Source organism: Camelus dromedarius, chromosome 12 (assembly GCF_036321535.1).
Source record: "Camelus dromedarius isolate mCamDro1 chromosome 12, mCamDro1.pat, whole genome shotgun sequence".
Lineage (NCBI taxonomy): Eukaryota > Metazoa > Chordata > Mammalia > Artiodactyla > Camelidae > Camelus > Camelus dromedarius.
The window spans coordinates 2,726,492-2,748,255 of NC_087447.1; the positions used below are offsets into that span (position 1 = coordinate 2,726,492).

The window sequence follows — 21,764 nt, forward strand, 5'->3', positions numbered from 1 at the left end:
CGCTTCCAGCATCACAGACGACTCCTTACCGGTGTCTGCAGGTTGCAGGCTCCCTCCACTGGGGGAGACCCCAACAGGGTTACGGAGGCCATGCCCCCAGCCCCCGCATCCACTCTGCTTGGGTTCTCCACAGAATTCACAGCGTAGAAAGGCCAAGTGCAAGCTCACATCTCCATACCAGAAGGCTCAGTCCGAGGCTGACGTGGGATGGGAGCAGGCCTGGTGCTGGGTTAGCTGGACCCCACTGGACTGGACATCATCCCCGCAATTGTCCTTGAGTTTGGACATTCTCTGATGTCCGAGTTCACAGCTGGGGGAGGGGCGATGCCTACCTTTGGTGGCCGGGTTGGTAATTAAGTCCTGTGTCTTTCAGTGCCCTTTCCTTGGGCTGAGCGTGGGTGGGAGACATTGGCTCAGAAATTTCCTTCCAGTTAATTACCACTTATTCATAAAATGCCTACCAGGGTGCCCTTTAGAGGACGGAAATCAAATCTAAGATGGTCAGGGTCCCTGGCCCCGGGAATTACTGTCCAGTCGAGCGGGTGGGACTTGCCCAGATGGAGAGTCGGGGAGCAGGGTGGTCTGTGAAGGCAGCGTGGCCCAGACCCGGCTCCGGTAGCCAGACTGTGGGTTGGGTCACACGCCCGCAGCACAGCCCTCGATTTTGGAGGCTGGGAACCTGACCCACGCCACCCCTCTACCCCCGACCCAGCGTGGGCTGGCCCAGCCATTTGCTCAGGCGAATGCAATGACTCTGTGGGTCCTATCCGCAGTCCCGGAGGGCACTGGCTCAGGTCACTGGAAGCAGTTTCCTTTCCATCCTGTGAACGTTCCCAGTGGATGGAAGCTCTCCGAGGCAGGGCTTTTAGTCAGTTTTGGTCAGTGGTGTGCTGCAGGTGTTACAGAGTCCAGACTCGTTCTGCTCGCCCACAACAGGCCAGTCAGTCGGGAGACGAGGTGTTGGGGCAAGGAACAGAGACTTTATTTGGAAAGCTGGCAGATGGAGAAGATGGCAGACCCATGCCCCGGAGAACCATCTTCCCCAGATCAGAATTCAGGGGGGGAGGTGTGGTTGGTTGCTGCAAACTTTGTTCTTGCAACTGTCCCCGTAGGTCAGGTCAGGATGTCCCTGCAAACCTCCACCAAGACGAAATGTTCTCCTCTGTTCTGCACCTTTTCATCTCTGTGTGATGCCCTTAAAGGTCAGAGCCTTGGGAACGGGCTCTCCTGTCTATTTCAGGCCAAAGGCCACATTCTCTTACAAAAGGCACAGAACCAGCGTGACTGAGCCCAGGAAACACAGCACAGGGCTAGAGCCAAAGGAAGATCTCTTATGGAGTCAGGTTTGTTCTTCCCTGTTACGCAAGCACCCTGGCAGAGAGTTTGGCATACAGACAGTGCTCACGAAACACTTGCAAGGAGGAGACGGCGGGTCCCTCTGAGGAATCCACGGGACAGTCCGGCTTGCCATGCCGGGGAGCCTCTGAGGCTTCCTGGAAACTCACTGGTCTTCCTTTTAGGCAGAAAGAGCCAGAGACAGGCTGCGAGCCTGGCTGGGCAGGAGTCCTGGGCGGAGTTTAACACCCTTCTCGTCTCTTTCTGCGGCTGGCTTTCCTTGACAGCCAGCAGTGCCGACGGGAGGCTGTTAACTGTCCCCCAAGCGATGGTTTCCCACCCCACAAAGAGAACTTCTGGTTACTGGTGATTTTAGAATTAATATTTAATTGATGAAAGGTACAAACCCCAAGGCTTGACTTGCTTAAAGCTCATGGACTTGGGTTACAGCCGTTGCCCTGTGAATCCAGGTGCTTTTTTTTACAATCCTTGAAGAAGGGTGGGCCTCTCATGACACTGGCATTTCACTTACAAACTCAAATTCCCATCATTTCTAACAAAACATTCTGCTTCAAGGATGAACGTAATTCATTACTTTCATTAGTAACATACAACCTAATTGTACTGAGAATCGGGGGCATTTTCAGTTTTCTGAAACAGTTTAGAGGTTTCCTGACTTTCTGACAATCACACTTTCAGTGTGAAGTCTTACGTCAACAATGCCATTCCGTTGCGTGTTCTGGCCCGGGCGAGTCTAAACAGGCACAGTGTGTGAAAGAGAAACCTTGCCTCTGCGTTAGCCCCAGCACAGTCAGGGGCTCTGGGTGCCTTTCTCCGTGTCTCCATCAGGGTTAAGGCTTCCTGGGACTATAGCGCATCGGCCCATGAAGGCGTCAGACCAGCCCGGCAGCCGCCCTTCAGTCTCAGGCCGGGGCTGGCCGTCCAGCAGGGCGTCAGACTCGTGTTGCAGGGCCCCCGCCTGCGTGTGACGCTCTGTGGTTGTAGCCAGGCCTCCCCTGGGCCCTGCGGCCCCCCAGCCCAGGGCCCTGCTCAGGCACGGAAGCCTGGGTTACTGTGCGTGCTTTGAATCTGCAGGCCCAGCTCCTAAGTAGATTTGCAGGGAACTTCCTCGGTTGCTTGGCACTACTTTGCATGTCTCTGGCTCTCCTGAGGCTCTTCAATGACAGCTTCGCTCTGAAGGCGCTTTATGGCCCTTTCCTCAGATCCCTCACACCTGTGTGTGTAACTGCTTGCAATTTTATGGGTCCTGGAATTCTGCATCTCTGGGGCTGGGCCTGACCTTGAAACGTCTCTCCCATCCCGGTCTGCCCTTTGGATCCAGCAGTTAAGTTGTGTTTACTGGCTTGATTCTGGTTTTTCCTTTTAAATAAAATTTGACTTTAGAAAAAAGAGGTGATTCAGAGAAGACCAGCGAGGGAGCAGTGCTGGGCCATGAGGTCCCGTCATCTAAGGTGGTCTGGGGGCAGTGGAAGGTGGGGGCTGCAGCTGACGAGGCATGCCCGTCCCCCACACGCCCAAAGGTCCCCGAGTCCAGTCTCGGTCCTGACCCCGGGCACTGCGCTGCGGTCCAGGGGCCGGTCTGACTCCAGCAGGTGCCTGCCTCTCAGTGAGGCCCAGCCACCTGCAGACAGACCCCAGACACAACCTTGATGTCTGCCTGAAGAAAGTTCCCCCCAGAGGTGTCTGGACACCCACCCTTCCCGTTCACCCCGCCCGGGAGCTGGTGGTGATTGGTTTGGTGATGTAAGGCTTTGGGTTTCTCTCTGAGCCTGTAACACCCAAACCAAGGTGCTCTTGGTTTAGCCAGTCCAGCCGACTGTCGACTGAGATAAATGCGCAACCTAAAGGCTGAGAGTTATGTTTTATTTGGCAGACATTCCTGAGGGCTCGAACCCCTTCGAGCCCAGGATGACAGCCTCTCAGATCGCTCTGAGGGACTGCGCCAGAGAGGCGGGGAGGAACCAGGATATACAGGAATGTTTACAACAAAGACTAGATTGTGGGAGCATTAAAAATTCCTGTTAATTAAAGAAAACCAGCCAGCTCAAGTTAAGGAATTTAGTGCTTCTCTATGTGTGGGAAGGCGAAAGGTATGGGCTCATTGCCATCACTCCTTTGATCTGCAGCTTAGCTGTCTAGGGCCAGTGTCCTGTTCCTTCCCATCCCGAGTCCCCTCTGGGGGCACCGGTGGGGGCGGCTGCAGAGGCCTGCTCACCTGCATCCCGAGTTGGCCGTCGCCGATGGTGACTTGATGGCTACAGCATTTTTTGTTCACTGAGAAGGCTTGCAGTATTTTTCATTCAGCCGACGATGCTGGCATGGGCTGAGCTGTGTCCCCAACATTCGCGTGTTGGTGTTGTGAATGAAAGATACTGCAGCCATATCAGCAAACGAAGGAAGCTGCGGCCGTCCAGTCACCAGCCGCCCCCGCCACCCCCAACAGTGAGCCAGGGGAACTCAGGCTGCAGACAAGCAGGCAGCCGAGCCTCTGCTGCCGCGCCCAAGGGTGCCCCCGAGGGGCTCAGGATGGGAAGCATAGGACATGGCCCTGGACAGCTAAGGTGCCCATCAAAGGAGTGATGTCAGGGAGTCCAGACCTTAGTGCCTTCCCAGACACAGAGAGGCGCTCGGCTCCCCAACCTGAGGTAGCTGGTTTTCCTTCGTTGACAGGAACCTTTTGAAGCTCTGACTACCTGGTCTTTGTTGCAAAAGCTCCTATATCTCCTGGGCCCTCTGCTGCCCTGTTAGGGCAGTCCCTGAGCCATCTGAGAGGCTGCCTCCCAGGCGTAAGCCCTCAGAAATATCTGCTGAATAAAATGTAACTCTCAACTTCTAGTTTGTGGGTTTTTTTTTTTTTTTTCCATCTGACAGTGTCCCAACTACTAGGGCCTCAGAAAGTGACTATCTGGAGCTGGGCCTTTAACAGGGTGATTATGGTAAAAGGAGGTCGTTAGGGCGGGCCCCGATCCAGTGTGATTGGTGTCCTCACAAGAAGGGAAGCTTGGAGACAGGCCTGCACACGGGGAGAAGGCCATGTGCACACGGAGACGGCGGTCCACAGGCCAAGGAGAGGGGCCTGCGGCAGACCCCTCCCTGGCAGATCCCACACGGAACCCACCCTCCCGACACCTTGATCTTGGACCTGCAGCCCCAAAGCTTAGAGACAGTAAATGTCTGTTGTCACCTGTCTGTAGTGCTTTGTTTTGACAGCTCTAGCGAACTCATACAAGCACCAAGGGGCCCGAAAAGGGGCGGAGACGTCCAGGCGGGGGGCTCACGCGGGAGGCCGGGCAGCCAGGGGAACGCGGACGGCCACTCGGGCAGGGGCTCCGGTCCTGACGGCCAGGTGGTGCCCTCTGACCTTGGGGGAACGGCAGGTGCTTCCAAGGCCCAGTTCTCCCCCGTGGAGACGGCCATCCCAGCGCCGCCTCGTGCGGCTCAGGGGGGGTGGAACGTCTTGCTCCGGGTCCAGCTCTGGGGTAGGGGGTAGCTCTGGACAGTAGGTAAGCCCAGGAAATGGGAGTCTGGCTGAAAAAAATAGTCAAGTCGCCTTTGACTTGGAATTGCTGCGGGGCTGTGGGCAGGCGGCCCCAGGGGCCGTGGGCTGGGAAGCCGGGCGGGAAGCCCTCCCAGCCCAGCCCTCTCCGGCGAGGATGGCCATCACTTTGGGTCCCGGCAGCTTGTGCGAGTTGAGGATGATGACGTGACCGAGGCATCTGGGTGGTGCAGCCGCGGCTCCGTGTTCTCTCTCAGCAGCACCTGGGGGCCTCTGTCTCTGTGCACCTGACTCGGAAAACCAGGAGAAGGATTTAATGCCTCCTTTTTTCTTTTCCTGATACTTTCCAGATAACCGGGTTCTTTTTTTTTTTTTTTTTTTTAGTATGTATGTATTTTTATTTCTTATTGAAGTATCATCGTCAGTCACAATGTGTCAGTTCCTGGTGTCCAGCACAACGTCCCAGCCATGCATAGACGTACATACATTCGTTTTCATTTTCTTTTTCTTTAAGGGTTATTACAAGACATTGAATATAGTTTCCTGTGCTCTACAGAAGAAAATCTTAAATCTGTTTTTATGTGTACTGGTTAATCTTTGCAAATCTCAGACTCCCAACAGACTGTTTTAAGGCAGTAAGGAAGAGTGAGCTACACCGCTTCTGTTTGACTTGGATGTTCACCTCTGACAGAGTGTTCAGAGCTGTAACATTTTCTGTTACTTCCTCGGGCACCCTGTGCACGACTTAATTAAGCGGGCTTGATTGCGTTCTCTGGGTCTCGCTTTTTCCTGTCACCTTTAGGAGCTGATAGCCTCCTGATGGCTTGATAAAAACTCCAGGAAAAAAGAAAGCCTTAATGAGTATAGATTTCCTCGCAATTTGCATTTGTAAGTGAACATACTAGTAATGACTGAAAGCAGAACGTGTAAAAGTGGATTGATTAAGTAGTTTTGCTGATAAAGGCGAGACTCTTCCGTGCAGGGCTCTGCGCACTGTTCCATTAACCCCGCCTGGAGTTTCTTTCCGTTTACGGTGCCTTCGTGAAGGTTCGAGTTCCCGGGACAGCTTCAGAGGTCACGTTGTCCCCTTCTGTTCGAGGGGACTGGATTCCAGCCAGCAACTGGGGCATGAGCATCTGGGAAGTGGCTCCAACCTCCCTTTGTCCCCACTGACACTGGGGTGTTTAGGTGCCTCTTGGGTTCCCGGCCCCAGACCCGCCCTCGCTCCCTCCCTGAGTACTGACCCCACCAGCCTCAGGACCAGGCTGTGGGTTAAAAGCAGCGAGAACACAGCCTTCCGAAGCTGTGACCAGCGGCACCTTCCTTTGGAGTTTATAAGGTGTTTCCCTGATGCGCGGAAGGAGCCGTCCAGTCTGGACCAGAGCGCAGACTGGACAGACGGCAGCTGCGGGTGGTGTTTGCTGTCTGCGTCCTTTCCCGCTCCCCCCAGTGCAGAGGTGTGAGGGAGCCGTTCCTTTCAGTGGAAGAATGAGGTTCCCCCAGGCGGCCCTCCTGCCTGATCCGTCTTCATCTCCGTCTCCGGGGGAAGTGTGGGGTGAAAGTTACCCTCTCTCTGTAGCTGGGTTGGCGGGTCTCAAACGTCACCGCACAGAAGAATCACCTGAGGGACGAGTTTTGGGGTGTGGCCTGGAAGCTTCACTCTTAGGGAGCATCACCCCCCGCCCCCCACCTCCCCTGCCCCACCTCCCCCACCCCCGCCCAGCCAGGCACTCTGGGGACCACACTGCAAAACACCACCATGGCGTTCAACGTGACGTTGTGAGTCTTTGCTAACTTTCAGGCAGACGTTGTGCTTCTCGGAAGGTGCATCTTTCCTCAGTGGCGCCTAAAATGCTTGTTGACAAACCCTTCCCTCCGTTTTGTGTGTTTCCTTTCTAGAACTTACTTCAGTTACGCTGTGGGGTTCTTGCCCTGGTCCTCCTATGGTCACACTGTTCTCTCTCCTCTCCTGTTACTCATTTCTTTGCCTTTTGGCTCTGATTCCTGGAAGAGGAATTTTATGCCCCCGGCCTCTGCGATCCTGCTTCAAACTTACTTGCAGTCGGACAGTCTTAGACTGTTTTTATTTAAGATGGACCGTTGGCAGTGTGGTCGGAAGGTGGGCGGGGTTGGACTTGCAGACTGCTGGGCACCCACGGGTTCACGGGGGGAGGGCTGGCCATTTCACTGGGGAATCCTGACTGCCAGTATCTGCAGCTTTCCTCATGTTCCCCGGGGACACCAAGTTCCTGGGAAACACGTCTTGAGTCCCAGGATCCATGTCAGGGGGAAGGGCTGCGGCGGGGGCAGAAACCCCCCTGTTCAGTGTGTGGCCTGTGTGCCCCCACCCCACCCCATGTTTGAGGTCTCACTCCAGAATGTCCACTTCCCCTTTTTCATCTGATGGGAATAAGGACTGTCCCCCGGCTGCCATGCGGGAGGGCTGGACAGACTTTGAACCGGTCAGTCTTCCCGCCCTCAGCCCATTGTGAGGGGCCGGCGAGTCACGCCCCGAGACTTTCTGGAGTTCTGTGCTGCCCGCGACGGCTGGTCTGTCCCGGGGGGCGGCCGTGCTCCCCAGACTCCGGCCACCTCTCGCCGAAGACGCTCTCCTAGGTGCTCCTTCTCTGCCTCTCCTCGTGTCCGTGTGTGTTAAAAATAAAATCCCTTTCCTGCTTCTTCTGTGGGATTTCAGGAAGAGGCCGTGGAAGTGGAATTTTGCTTTGTAACGAGAAATGGCTGTGCAGCCAGGATGGGGCTGTGCCGGGGGGCCCCTGGTGGGAAGGGGGAGCTGAATGATGTTCTGTCCTCGCCGTGATGTTTCTGGGCTCCCCGGCACCGGTCTGCTTACTTAGGTGCTGCAGGTGGCCGCTGGGGACTGTCCCAGCCCCCCTGGGCTGTGCTTCCAGCACTTTCTAAAGGCTTGAGCTCCTGGGCTGAGATGAATTTCGTCCACGTTGGCGTGTGGGCAGTTGCGCGTGGTTTATGCCTGCGGATTGCTGGGCTCTCTGAGACGTGCCTTCTGTCGGGGTTTTCTGGAAGTCTGGATCTGTTCTAAGTAGGGACCGAATGTTGCTTTTGTTTGTTTTTTTGGCGACGTGGACTTGTGTACGGAGCACTGTTAGGTGGGCTCAGGGCAGGGAACTCTGTGTTTCCCTACTTTCTTCTGCTCCCGCCCTGGTAGGAAATGCTGTTTTAACTGCCCAGGCTATAAGGTATCAAAGCCTGTCACCTCCTCCCCGTTGTTGTGTGCAGACTGCTTCCTCGCTTCTCTTCACCTCCATCCTGCACCTGCTGATACAGGGCACGCGCAGGGGGCATCCATTTAAATAAAGCAAAGCACGTGTCCTGTGCCCTGTGGCTCGGTGGGGCGGGGGGACCTGGTCGTGGGCACGTCTGGAAAAGCGGTCCCCAGAGCCGTGTGCTTCTGTGTGATGTTCTTCTGCAAGTGCAGACTGGAGATAGTGACACATGTCCCCAGGAGAGTCAGCACGTCGCCCTGTTGTTCCCAGGTCGCAGGCAGATCACCGCGTGGATGCTGAGTGTCCGCTCCGGGGAAGCCTAACTCACCAGCAAAAGGAGGCGACAGCTCGGGCCTCGGGCCCTCCCCCGGAGGCCTCCTCTTCACTTTTGAAGTCTTCTCGCAGCAGTGGGTTGTGGTTTTCACAGCGTTTGCCAGATTTTCCCCGAAAGCACATCGTATTTTTGGTGAATGGTGTTGTCTCTAAATGTCAGTTTGCAGCTGTCCGTTGCAGCTCTGTAGAAGCACAACGGGTGGCGTTACATTCACCTTGCATCCTCCAGTCTTGCTTAAATCACTCAGCGTTCTAGTCGCTCTTTCGAGGATTCCAATGAATTTTCTGCAAGGACCATGATGTCCTCAAGCAAAGACAGTTTTATTTCTTCCCTTCGCATCAGGATGTTTTTATTTATGTTTCTTGTTATGGAGCAGAAGCTGTGACAGTGGACGTCCCTGTCTTGCCCCTGTTCTTAGGGGACCTTTTTCAGTCTCTCACCGTCAAGTATGATGTTGGCTGTGGGCTTTGCAGAGATGCCCTTTATCAGGAGTTCTTGTCATGAATCAGTGTTGGATTTTGTCAAATGCTTTTTCTGCAGCTATTGAATTGATCGTGTGGGTTTTATTTTTAGTTTGTTAATAAGGTGAACTACGCTGATTGATTCCAAATGTTCAGTCAGCCTTGCCTGCCTGATATAAATCACCCTTGGTCATGAAATACTATATATTGTCAGGTTGGATTTCCCAAAGTTTTGCTTAGGATTTTTGCATCTGTGTTCATGGAGGATATTGATCTGCTTTCTTTTTAGTGTCAGGGCAATAATGTTGGCCTCGTAGAAGAAGTTGAGGAGATTCCTTCTCTTCAATTTTCTGGAAAAAAAATTAACTTCTCTCGCTTTCCTTTGATTAGTATTACATACGTCTTTTCCCATCTTACATTTCACCGATTTTGTCTTTAGTTTTAATGTGCGTTGCTTACAGACTACTTGGAGGTGGGTCGTGTTTAAAGTGAAAATGGTAGCATTGATCTGATGTGTCTTCTCCTGTCTTCCTACTTTTCACCTATTTTTGTCTTTTTTAAAAATGTGCGTTTCTTACAGCCCGTGTAGAGCTGGGTCACACGTAATGTGGAGATGGTGATTTTAAATCTGCCGTCTCGCTTGTGGTCTCCTGCTTGTCCCATCTGTGATTTATTCCCTCTTCTGCCTTCATGTAGATTAATAGATGGATTCTGCGATCGCATTTTATTTCCTTTGCTGGCACGTGAGCCGGGACTCTGTGTTTCATTATTCCAGTGGTTGCTTGGGGCTCCTGGCGTCCGTCCTTACCTTCCGCTGCTCTGTCTGCAGTGCTGTGTCGTGCCGGCTCGTGCAGAGTGTGACCCGTCACAGCGGTGCACTGCCTTCCCCCTCCACGCTCATCAACCTGCTGCCCTGGGTTTTTCTTCTACAAGTTTTGTAAACTCCTCCCCCATTTCTGTTTGTTTAATATATTTGTATTATTAAATATAAATGTATACATTTGGGGTTTTTTGGTTTAAACAGTCAATTGTTTTAAAAAAGGTCTAACTAAGAGGAACTCAACCGTTTACCCATGATTGTCATTCCCACTGTCTGCTTTCTTCTGTGTAATTTCATTTTTTTTTTTTCTGGTATCATTTCCTTCCACCTGAAGATTCTCATTTAACTTCCTTTATAGGGAAGGGCTTTCTGGTCATGAATTCTTTTAGCTTTTATATGTCTGAAGAGTCTTTATTTTTGAAAGACGTCTTCCCTGGATCTGTGATTCTAGTTGGCCTTCTTGTTCGGTCGGGACTTTACAGGACTTCACGTTGCTCCCCTGCCCGCTGCACCTGCGTTGTTCCCAGCCAGAAGCCTGCTGTCTTCCTGCAGCTTGTGTTCTGGGCGTAGCGCGTCTTAGTTTTTTCCCTTTTTGCCTGTTTTTGTTCTTCGGTTTTGACTTGTTACGATGTATCTTGGCGTAGTTTCCTTCGTGATTCCTGGGCTTGGGTTTTCACTGAGCTTCTTGCATCTGTGGGTTGATAGTTTGCATCAAATGTGTATTACTTTTTGGCCAAAATTTCAAATAATTTTTCTGCACCCCTGCTCTTGTCAAGGAATCCAATCCCATATACATATGAGGCTGCTTGAAGTTACTTCATAGCTTCCTGATAATCTGGTTTTTAATAACTTATTATTTTCTCGGTGTTTCTTTTTGCTACAGCTTCGATTTCACTACCTTTTTATCTGAGGTCTAGTTTTCCCTGAGTCTTAGTGTATTTTTCATTTCAGATAATGTAGTTTTCATCTTTGAACATTTGATTTAGGTTTTTAAAAATCTTTTCTGTCTCTACTTGTCCTTTTGAACTTGCAGTTAATACAGTTTTTAATGCTTTGTGTGTTAATTCTTTCTTCCAACTGCATCAGCTTCAGTTAGTTCTGACCGGCTGGTTATATTCCTCACTGTGGTTCACACTTAGCTGCTGCTTTGCACGCCTGGTCTTTTTAAAAATCATTTGATTAATTTACTAATTCATGTTTTGCCAACATTGTGAATTGTGGCTTCTCCTTGTTGAGACTTTTTTTAAGGTTGAGCCTTTTTTGTATGTATATATATATATATATATTGATCGAAGTATAGTCGGTTGGCAATGTGCCAATTTCTGGTGCACAGCATGATGCTTCAGGCATACATGAACACAGATATATTCTTTTCCATATTCTTTTTCACCGTAAGTTACTACAAGATACTGACTATGTTTCCCTGTGTTATACCCTATGAACTTGTTGTTTATTGGGTTTTGTGAGCATCCTCCTGTATTTCAAAGTGAGATGCCCTCTGCCAGAGCTCAGCAGGTGCTCCGTGCGACTCAGCGGGCTTGGAGATGCCGTTCTTGGTGTGTGTGCGGGAGAGGGTGAGCTGGGGGTCTCTCTCCTCTGCCGTCTGGGCACCTCCTCAAATCTGTATATTTCCGAATTTGTGTAATATTCTTGAACTTTGTTCTGAGATCCAGTTAACTTCCGTAAAGACAGTTTGAGCCTTTCAGGTCTTGCGTGCAGCATTCTTTCCGTGGGATGACAGCAGCGTCGAGTCCAGGCCTGAATGCTTCCCTCCTTGTGCGCTGTGCCCCGTGAACCGTGAGGTTTTCCGGTTTGGCTGGTGGGAGCATGGGAGCAGGCGCCGCTCCTGGACCTGTGTGGCCGACGTGCACAGTGCCTGCTAGTCTTTTGGGTGCCTCTTTCCCGTCGTAGGCTGGTCACACTCTCCAGAATCCTCCAAGGACCCTGTGCAGGTCTGCAGTGGCCTCTGTGTTCCAGCATCTCCTCTCCTGTTCTCTGTCTCGCAGACGGTCGCTGCCTTGGCCTCCCTGCGTCCTCAGCCCGTCACCTGCACTCTGGGACCTCGTCCAGCTTCACCTGGTCCTTCCTTGGACCATGGCCTGGACACTGTGAAGGCTGGGGGCAGTCAGAGGGCTCACCCCGCTTGTTTCCTGTCTCTCACGCATCACTGTCCTGCATTTTTTTTCAGTTTGGTGGGATTTTTATTTTTTATTTTAAAACAATTTTTAAATTAAATATAGTTGAATTACAATGTTGTGTTAGTTTCAGGTGTACAGCAAAGTGGTTCAGTTAGACAGGTATATATATATTTTCGTTTTCAGATTCCTTTTCATTGTAGGTTATCACAAGCTATTGAACATAGTTCCCTGTGCTGTACAGTAGGACCTTGTTATTTGTCTGTTTTATACACAGTAGTTTGTATCTGCAAATCCTGAACTCCCAGTTTATTCCCCCCAACCCATACCTTCCCATTTGGTAACCAAAGTTTGTTTTCTATGTCTGTGAGTCTGTTTCTGTTTTGTAAATTTGTTCCTTTGTCTCATTTTGTTTGATTCCACATATAAGTGATATCATATGATATTTGTCTTTCTCTGTCTGACTTATTTAGTATGATCATCTCTAGGTCCATCTATGTTACTGCAAATGGCGTTGTTTCATCCCTTTTTATGGCTGAGTAGTATTCCATTGGATGTATAGACCACATCCTCCTTATCCAGTCATCCACTGGAGGACATTTAGGTTGCTGTCCTAATTTTGGAAAAGTCCTGCATTTTTGGAAACCATTTTCCCCCTATATTTTGAGCATATTTCAGTGGTTCTAGGCAGGAGGCTACATCCAGTACCTGTTAGTCTCTGCCTGGAAGTGGAGTCTCCCTCCTGTGTCTCCGTCTGCCCCCTGTTTCTTGTCTCCATCTCTCTCCTTCCAGCCCGGGTTCTGTCTCCCCCTCCTCACTGCTGGCCTCCCTCCTTGCTGGGCTGTCAGGCTCCCTCTCTCTGTTCCGTGTCTGCATGACCGTGAGCGTCAGCGCCCTGGCGCCACGTTCACAGCACCTCCGTGCTCGGGGGTGAGGCGGCCTGCGTTTCCTGGGGGGAGCTGTCGTACCCAGTTGTGTGGTCTGCCTGCCCCCCACCCGGTCCAGGACCCCGTGACTTTCACTGATTCTTCTTCACGTGTGTCCTCGGCTGGACGAGGGGTGCGGGCGCGGCAGCACCGACGCTAGGTCTCGTCCCTGCTCTCCTGGTGGCGACGTGAAAAGGGGAGAAAATGCAGATTTAACAAATCCGAGGTGGGAACGGCAGCTGAGGAAGTTTGTAGCTTAAGAAAGGGGAGTCGGGGGCGTTTCCGAGGGCTTGGCTGAGAAGGGGGAGGGAAGGGAAGGGACAGTTCTGGGCAGAGGAAACAGTGAGCTCAAAGTCGGGCCCGTTCTCCACGTCCTCCCCGGGGCCCCAGCATCGAAGCCCAGTCTGTGCCACTCCTAAGCCTGCCCCCTTTCTGCCCGTTTCTGTTCTCTGCCACCTTGTTAGCTGGGGGCTTCTGAAGGCCTTTGTGTCAGTGTCAGTGGTGAGTACCTGTCACTACGCTTGTGTCCTTATTCTGAAAGGTAACAGGACGAAGCCTCAGGTACGAAGCCTCAGGTGTGCAGTTTTGTCCAGAGAAGTCAGTTGGAGGAGTCTTGAGCGGCGCTGCTGCCCCGAGTGACATCCCTAGTGTGTCCGTCTCCCGAGGCTGTCCTGGGCAATGGCCACGAGCTGGTGGCTTCAAGCAGCAGAAGTCGATCCTCTGATGATTCTGAAGGTCACAGTCCAAAGTCAAGGGGTCTGGAGGGCTAGCGCCCTCTGAAGGCCCCGGGGAGGAGCCTTCCCGCCTCTTTTACCTCCCGGCGGTGGCGGCAGCCTGACATTCCTTGGCCTGTGGACACATCACTCCGCCCTCTGCCTGCGGCGTCACCGGCCATCTCCCTGCGCCTCCGCGAGTGTGGTCCACGTCTCCCCGCGGCTTCCTTGTAAGGACACCAGGCGCTGGAGTTAGGGGCCACCTTCCGCCAGTACGACCTCATCTTAACTACTTACACCTGCAGAGACCCTGTTTCCAGACAAGGCCCCGTCGTGAGGTGCTGGGTGGACACGGACTTCAGGAGGGGCCTCTGTCCAGCCCAGGACGTCGGGGTTCGTGTTGCGTGAATGGTGCTCTCGCTGGTGCTGCCTGCCTTCCTGGAAGAGCAGACCCTCGGGCAGAAGTTAAAGTTGTTTTAGCAGAACCCCCGCCCCCCCTCCCCCCCCCCGCCTGGGGAGGTGAAGGAGCATTTCTCAGGGGGTGTTTGCCTGGCTGGTCAAGGAAGAAGGGTCAGCAGTAGTGCACGTCGCTGTGCCGGTCCTGGGAGGGCGAGTCACCCCAGGCTGCGCGAAGCGACGCAAATACCGAGGCCAGCGCAGCGGTCAGCCCACCTGGTCCCGGCTGCAAGGATGACCCGTTCTCAAATTGATGTCTCCCCCTTTTTTTTCATCTTGTCCTTCCGTGAGGACTGAGTATGATTTTCCTTTTATTGTTACTGAAGTTTACAAAAGTCCAATGGCTTGAAAAATAAATGGAATAGGTTTATAAAGCCCTGTCAGACGAGTGTTGATACTGCTCCCAGCCGGGAAGGGACAGGTATGAGCTGCGGGGTGGGTGGGGACGGGGCCCTCCCTGGGCGGGGCCTTCCCTCTCAGCCCCATCTGCCCGCCCAGTGCAGCCCTCACAAGTGTCTTTGGAGGACCCTGAGAGTGGACGTGCGGGCGTTTCCGTCGAGTTCTCCCTCTGTGGGGCTGTGGGGCTCTGGGGGACGTGGATTGGCTGCTGCGTGGGATGCTGGGCACCTCCTGCCCAGCACGCGGGGTCAGATGCTGACCCTCAGAGGCATGCGCGGCCCTTGTGTGAACTGGGCAGCTCTCTGGGAGGCTGCGTGTTCTCGAGGGAGATCGCGTTTAGGGGCGCGTCCGTGCTAACACAGTCCTACTTCAAGAACCTCTCCCGAGGGAACCATTAGAAATATGGGGGAGGTGAGGAGGGCACAGCTCAGGGGTAGAGCACGTGCTTAGGATGCATGAGGTCCTGGGTTCAATCCCCAGCACCTCCATTAAAAAAAAAGAGAAGACGAGAAATACAGGGGAAGATGCTTAAAATGTTGCTTCTTTTAAATACAGTTCCGCGAGGACCCATGCCTTCAACACCATGGCGCTCCGCCCGTGTTCTTGGTGTGGAAGCCCTTCTTGGACATCCTCCCTCTGTGTGAGGTCAGGGAGGGAGCTGCCGGATGGTGGAGAGGACGAGGATAGCGGCTGCTAAAGTGTTTTGAGGGCTTCTTTTGTGCTGGGGTGTGTGGGCTGGGTCGGAATTCCTGACAGCCCTTTGCCCCTTTTGGTGACACACTCAGCACGCCCCAGGGCGGTGCTCCGTGCTGAGCGAGTGGTGCTCGAGGTCTTGATGGAGCCTTGGGCGCCTGGAGGGGTGGTTCCCTCACGCCCACTACTGCAGCCCTGGACCAGGCCTCCCAGCCCGGAGCTCCAGCATGGCCCGTGGGGGAGCTCGGGAGCAGAGGTGTGCCGTCCACAGATGGCAGGGACCGAACGCTTGTTTCATCTGCTGACGCCCAGCCCCCAGCGTGGCTGAGTTTGGAGGTGGGGCCTCTAAGGAGGTAATTAAGGTTCAATGAGGTCGCAAGGGTGAGGCCCTGATCCTGTAAGATTAGTGTCCTCCTGAGACGAGGCCCCAGAGAGCTCCCTCTCTCTGGGTGAGAGTGCAGCCGGGAGGAGATCTTCTCCAGGGAGTGACCACAGCGGCGCCCGGGTCGTGGACGGCCAGCCTCCAGACTGTGAGATGTGGATGTTTTGGTTAAGCCGTCCCGGCTGTACTGTCCGTTAGGGCAGCCTGAACAGACTCAGACCCCGGGCTCACCCAGACTGGCTCCGGCAGAATCCCCGGTGTGTGCTGGGCATCTGCCTTCCTGCAGCTCTTGTGATTTTATTCACAAGGAAGGCCCAGCCTGTGGTCCCGGAGGAAGCAGCTGCTCCCTTGTCATCCCCGGGGGTCTGCGAGCTCTTGTGCCTCTGTGAGCCGTGAGGTCTGCTGAAGTGCTCAGTGTGGGGCTTGGAGGCCAGCCCTTCCGGCGGGCCTGTCCTGTGATCTGGGGGCTGGGGCAGGAGTGCAAATAGGGGCCCATGAGCCATGTCCTTCCTATTTAAAAATTATGAATTGAGCTTGCAAGCTGTTCGATAAAATATATTTTCTCTTTCTGCTTTCCCGGATTAACCTTCATAAGGACATAAATTTGAAAGTGTGGAGGTTTACCATTTTATAGGACAGATATATGAATTGTTTTCTGTCATTGGCAGCCTACCAGTGTGGCTGGATTTAATTATGACATCGCACCCTCAGGTACCGTGTCAGTGCCCAGCGATGTTTGGATGAGGAGTAAAGATAAACGTCATTCATTAGTTATTAGATATTCCATAAAGTGCATCAGTCTTGCCTTCTGTTTAGCAAAATTCCTACGCGTGTTGTTGTCATCCAGGTTTTTACATAATTTAGGTTCCACTGAGAGTGGGCATCTAAATCATTAAAAATTTAATATGTTCAAAGTGTCCACAGCCTGGATGGGTTTTCATAAAAATGTAAATTAAAAGAAATTTAAACCTCAAACTTTTTTCGTAAGATCTCAAGAGCAGTAGCTGCTGCAGTGTTTCTCGTGGTCCACGGACAGGCAGCACGGGGCGTAGGCGCAGCTCGGTGGTCGAGCGCGTGCTCAGCGCGCACAAGGTCCGGGGTTCCACCCCCGGTGCCTCCTCCCCTAAAAAAAAAGGCAAAATACGTCTTAAAATGAATGAACATCGTCATTTTAAGTCACGGTGCTTTCAACGGAAATGTTTAAATTTGGTTTTTTGGAGAGTTCATCTCATTGAATGTTGTTAGGGACAGGAAATGAGTCACAGTTCTGCCTCAGATGTCAGCGCAGAGCATCCGTATCTTACTCTCCACACGTTACGTCTGGACGTACATGGATACACATTTCAGAGTGGCGTGGATTCTTCAGGACGCTCGGGTGTTCCTCGAACGCCACGTGCCCCTGCCGGGAGCGTCGAGTCCTCCGAGGATGGGGATTGGAAATAAGTGAGGAGAGTCACGCCTGGGAGCACCTGTGCCGCAGGGCAGTGCACCCGCCGTGCTCCTGCCGTCTGGAACGACGCGCCCGGTTGGCCGGTCTCTTAGGCAGTCACCTTCCCTGCTCATGTCCTCTGCAAGCTCAGACGTCCATCTGTGCAGACCAGTGGAGGGTGTGGAAGAGTCACTGTCCCGCTGAAGTCAGTGGAGGACGAAGGGATGGCGTCTTCCTGCCAGGGGTCACGGGGGTGCTCCAGGAACGTGACCTGGGCTGGGTCCTGAGAACTGGGAGGGGTGGGTTGTTGGGTCAGCCAAGGGAGGGCATCCTGGGGGGGCTGCTCAAGGATGGGGGGGGTCTCTTCTCCTGAGCAGAAGCTAGATGCCAGCATAAGACATGCCACCTGTTCTCAGCCCTGGCCGAGCATCTGTCCCACCTGGGGAGCACCTGAAGGTGAGCGACTCCTGGATCCCAGCGCAGCCCCCTGTGCCCGAGCCGCAGAGTGCGGGCTGGGAACCCCGGATAGAAGGTGGAGGAGTTCCGAGGGGGGAGCTCTTCGTCTGGGAGACCCCACTGTGGGGTGACCAGGCTACGCAGAGGTGAGTCAGACTCGACCTTGGGCTTGGTGTTTGGGCCTCATTCTCCTCGCTGTGGGGGCACCGATGGTCCTTGAGCTAGGCTGCTGGACCGCGTGGTGTCCTGGGAGCATAAAACGGGGGGACAGGCATGTCAGCCTGGGAGCACCTGCCCAGAGAGCCTGCCAGAACTTGGGCTGGGAGGGTAGCTCCCTGATTTTAAATCCCGCAAGGGGAAAGGTGTTTTTCTTCAAGATCCTTTCTCGAGAAAACAAGAGATGAAAATGGAAATGGTGGTTCAGAGGAGAGCCAGGTTCCCACAGCCGCTGGGATGACAGGAATTAGAGAAAAGCCATCCTCAGCCTCAACATCATCATTAGGGACAATAGCAGGACAGGGTAGCTGCAGCCGCACCCAGGGTGCAGCAGGGCTGTCCCCAAACAAGTGACCGCAGAGCTTCCCGCAGGCTCAGGGACTGGGCCCCCGGCAGAGCAGCCGCCTCGCCCAGGCAGCCGCACAGAAAGCTGCTGAGGGCCCCGACACTTGATCTGAAAAATGTACAGGCTTTTTGTAACAGACACATCTTAGAGTTTTTTTAATGGTCTCTTTTTTTAATTGAAGTACAGTCAGTTTACAGTATTGTGTCAGTTTCTGGTGGACAGCATCATGTTTCCATCATACATTTACATATGCATGTTCCTTTTCATATTCGTTTTCGTTATAGGTTCCTGCAAGATTTTGAATATAGTTCCCTGTGCTGTACAGTTGAAACTTGTTTATCTATTTTATATACAGTGGTTGGTATCTACAAATCTCAGACTCCCAATTTATCCCTTCCCCCTCCCTTTCCCTCTGGGTAACCATAAGATTATTCTCTATGAGTCTGTTTCTTTTTAAAATAAGTTCATTTGTGTGTGGGTGTGTGTGTTTTTTAAAGATTACACATATAAGTGATATTGTATGGCATTTTTCTCTCTCTGGCTTGCTTCACTTAGAGGGACAATTTCCAGTTCGTTCATGTTGCTGCAAATGGCATTATTTTATTCTTTTTTATGGCTGAGTAGTATTCCATTGCACGCACGCACGCGTGTGTGTATCACATCCTCTTCACCCAGTCATCTTGTCGATGGGCACTCAGGTCGCTGCCATGTCTTGGCTGTTGTGAGCAGTGCTGCTGTGAATACTGGGGTGCAGGCATCTTTTCGAATTAGAGTTCCCTCCGGATACATGCCCAGGAGTGACAGACACATCTTAGTTTTAAGATCTCAGTGACATTTTGTCTCTCCCCCGACATCTCAGCTCCGTAATCTTGTTTGATGCCCCCGGTTCCCATACTCGACTTTGTCTTTGTGGCTGGTAGCCTGTAGTTTAGAAGTTCACTTGGCCCTTTAGAAGCTAAAGACAGTGCTGTCCAAGCTGGAGCTGCCTTTGGTGGATGGCTTTCTGCCAGCCCTTAGCGCGGGGGCTCCACCGATGCCTCTGCCCCTGTTCATCCAGTGCTGCTGTGCAGCTGGGAGCAGGGCCCAGACTTCGTCCCCCGCAGGGGAAAAGTCTTGAGTCTGTTGATGCTGTCACCATCAGCCAAGCCAGATGCTGCTCCCATCCAGACGCGGGGATGGCTAGCATCGATAGGGCACTTCAGCCCCTCGCCCTCACCACCAGCTGCTGGGCTCTAAGCTCGCATGCCCTCAGGGGCATGTTCTCCTGGCGGGAGATCACCTCCCAGGGGTGCCCCTGGGTGCAGCTGCACCCCTGCAGATGTCCAGCAGGGGGAGCGAGGGCAGGAGGCGCCCTGGCCCTGGACCCCCCCACCCCTCACCCCCATTCACAGTCCAGCAGCCAGAACTCACAGTCGGGGGTGGGGGACCCACACTAACCGCAGGAAATGCCAGGGACCCCAGTATCCGGAGAGAACCAGCCATGCGGGTCACAGGGGTGTTTGATTTTACCTCGCGTTTTAGATCCTGAACGCAAGGTCGGTCAGAGCCGGAGACGGCAAACTAGGCGAATTAGATCAGACCCTCTGGGGGCCTCGGTCCAAGAGAACCTGCCCGTGAGGCTTGTCCGAGGAGGAAATGACCCAGGAGGTGAACAAGACATCGCTCCTCTGGGCGGGGGACAGAGGAGGACACTGGAGCCCTCTGCGCTATTTGCTCAATTTTCTATAAGCCTAGGAGCGCTCCGAAAAATAACGTTGGTAATACTGCCAGTCCTCTCGAGCACTGATCGTCTGTGGGCTTGTTAGTGACGACTGTTCTGGCTGGCGTGAGGTGACGCCTCGTTGGAGTTCTGACTGCGCGTCTGTGACAGTGAGTGGTACTGGGCACGTTTTCACGTGCCTGCCGCCCGTCTGTGTGTCTTCGCTGGAGGAACGTCTGGTTCGGTCTTCTGCCCAGGTGTGATTGGGCCGCTCGTGTTTCTGCATTTGCTGCTGAGTTGTACGAGCTGTTCGTATGTTCTGGAAGTTACCGCTTGTCAGCCATGTCATGAGTTCATTCTCAGTTTCTTCAAAAACGTTAGATGAATGAGCCGAGTGCCTCATGAAGAGGTTAAGAGCTGGGTGCACACGGGCCGGTCAGAACCTCCTGAATTACACGGGAAGAAGACTCAAGCCTCAGCCTGTGATAAAACCAGGACTTTCGTAGAAATTTTGCGGCCCCATTTACAGCGGAAGCTCAGACAGGCCCAGCTGGAAAGGCGGCCACTCTTCCCGGGACTGGGGAGGCGGAGACCGGGGCTGTCTGGAGTCTGGATGGGGAAGCGAGGAGCCCGCGCTCCTGTTGCCCAGAGAGCCGGCGCTCCCGAGTGAGTTTTGCAGCGTGGAAGGGAAGTGGGTTCATCTCATGAATGTTCCAAATCCCAGCCTTTCTGGTGGTTCACCCAGAACCCTTCTCCGTGCCTCACCCCGCTGTGTCCGCGTGGAGCGCACCGGGCAGGCCGTGTGGTGCTTCCTCCCGTGGGCAGCGGCCTTCAGGGGAGGTGGCATTCGAATTCAGGCATCTGGTTTGCCAGCGACTCTTTGTGGTTTGTGGATACTGACTTCGGCTGAAGGAGAAGATAACTGAGCAGCTGCACCATCCCAGAGCCTTCCTGGACGGACAAGCGTTCCAGATTCCCCAGCACGGCAGCGCGTCTTCACCCAGCCAGTGTCCAGGCTGGCTGTGCTCGGCAGGGAGCTGGCCTCCGTGGGACGTGCCCCGGGGCGTGAGATGCGGCCACTGCGGGGGGTGGTGTCTGTCGTCACTGGGGGAAGGTGTTTCTGGGGCAGGTGCTGTGGGACGCTCCACGCCTGCTGCTCTCTGAGAGATGGCCGCATCGAGCGCTGTGACGTCGTCTGCAGTGAAGTGACCGGCGTGTTTGCCTTTCATCTAGTTGTGTTTCCCAGACTTCTCTGCCCCGGGGTGGGTTGGGGTGTGTGTGACGGAGCTGGTTCTCAGAACACGGCCCGGGCAGCGGTGACTTGGGGCATCATCAGATGTGACAGGGAGACCAGGGACAGCCGGTGTCCCAGGTGAGAGGAAGGACAGTCTGTGTGGCGTGGGGGGTCGGAGCTGACCTGACGGAGTGAGCCCGGCTTGCAGGAGGGGCTTGGGGGGGCTAGGGAGAGGAGCTCGGGGGAGGCGACGATACCGACAGGCGGGCGGAGTGGAGGACGGGCCTCCTTCCCTGGGCTCACCCAGAGGTGCAAGAAGGGGTGGAAATGGAGACCTTATTCTAGACGATGGTTATGGAAGTGCCACGAAAAACTGGATCGATGGCGATTCTTGTCATAAATGTGGTTCATGGACTTGTTTAACAAGTGTATCGGGAGGGTCTCACCCCTGTGTGAGTCTCCTGGGGCCGCCCTAGCCAAGTGCCACAGACCGGGCGGCTTAACCAGCAGACGGTCACTGTCCCCCGTCCTGGAGGCTGGAATCTGAGGTCCAGGCGTGGGTGGGCCCGGCTCTGCCCGGGGCCTCTCTCCTCGGCGTGGAGACGGCCGTCTTCTCCCGCATCCTCACGTGGTCGTCCCTCCGTGTGTGTACGATCTCCTCTTCTTGTAAGGACACCAGTCCTGTGGGGTTAGGGCCCACCCCAGTGACTTCATTTGACCTAATCATCCCTTTAAAGACCCAGCTCCAGATACAGTCTCATTCTGGGATGCTGGGGGGTCAGAACTCCAACGTGTGAATTTGATGGGGGGACACGGTCCAGCTCACAACAGGGGCTAACGCCACGCTGGTGGCTGGGGTCTGCATTTACACAACCCCCTGGCCCCGCGGCGTGGTGGAGAGCAGAGCCCCAACAGGTTGGATGGCTGCCACATGGTGTCACATGGGCTGCAGCCGCGCTCACTCTGTAGGG

General features: G+C 53.8%; 1 protein-coding gene and 1 non-coding gene across 5 annotated transcripts in view; both read left to right on the forward strand.

Moving 5' to 3' along the window:
• The window catches only part of SHANK2 (SH3 and multiple ankyrin repeat domains 2), a 494,838-nt gene that overhangs the window by 40,337 nt on the left and 432,737 nt on the right, over positions 1-21,764 (forward strand). The gene's annotated exons all lie outside the window — the stretch shown is intronic.
• On the forward strand, positions 14,746-14,826 carry TRNAP-AGG (transfer RNA proline (anticodon AGG)). The gene has a single exon. It is a non-coding gene; the product is annotated as a tRNA-Pro (tRNA).